The 517-nt window shown below is 40.8% G+C and overlaps 1 long non-coding RNA gene across 1 annotated transcript in view; it reads right to left on the bottom strand.

The window, feature by feature from the left end:
* Positions 1 to 6: 6 nt before the first annotated feature.
* LOC119588338 overlaps positions 7 to 517 on the bottom strand; it is a 5,512-nt gene continuing 5,001 nt past the window's right edge. The window contains exon 3 of the long non-coding RNA XR_005230073.1: positions 7 to 199. This is a non-coding gene — a long non-coding RNA (uncharacterized LOC119588338). The remainder of the gene's footprint in view (positions 200 to 517) is intronic.

Below are 517 nucleotides of genomic sequence, written 5' to 3'. Positions count from 1 at the left end.
AAGACAAAAAAAAACGATCACGCATTTCAAAAAACGACACAAAAACCTTCCTCCTTATGGAAAAAAAATTAACAAGACCAGAGCATCTTGAGAACTTTCTTGAACACCAAGAACAAGACGGTGATGACGAAGCAAAGGATTTCAATGGCTGAGATGACAGAAGCCCCCAGACAGATACCGATGTGCCCGCCGATGCTGCCTGTATTGGGGATTAAAGAGAGAGAAAAAAAAAACTGACTGGCTTTTATTTCCCCAAAAATTTACCAATTAGGAATGGGTAGTATAAATTACAAAATTCCCTCCCGGGATTACCGGGGTTGGAGGGAGAGAAGGGTTTTGGTTTAAAACTCTGGGGTTTGCATACGTGTAAGAATGAGTACACAGTCATTTTAGTGCTATGTGTGACCCTGTTTTTTGGGACTGCGTGTGAAACTTTTAGTCGTTGGGGCCGGATTTTGAATTTTTGAGAGTCCTGTAGTGATGCCTTTATATTTAGGGATAGGCAGAGAAAAAATCT

The sequence above is a fragment of the Penaeus monodon genome, chromosome 23 (assembly GCF_015228065.2).
Source record: "Penaeus monodon isolate SGIC_2016 chromosome 23, NSTDA_Pmon_1, whole genome shotgun sequence".
Classification (NCBI taxonomy): Eukaryota; Metazoa; Arthropoda; class Malacostraca; order Decapoda; family Penaeidae; genus Penaeus; species Penaeus monodon.
This window is presented reverse-complemented; position numbering and strand designations above follow the sequence as displayed.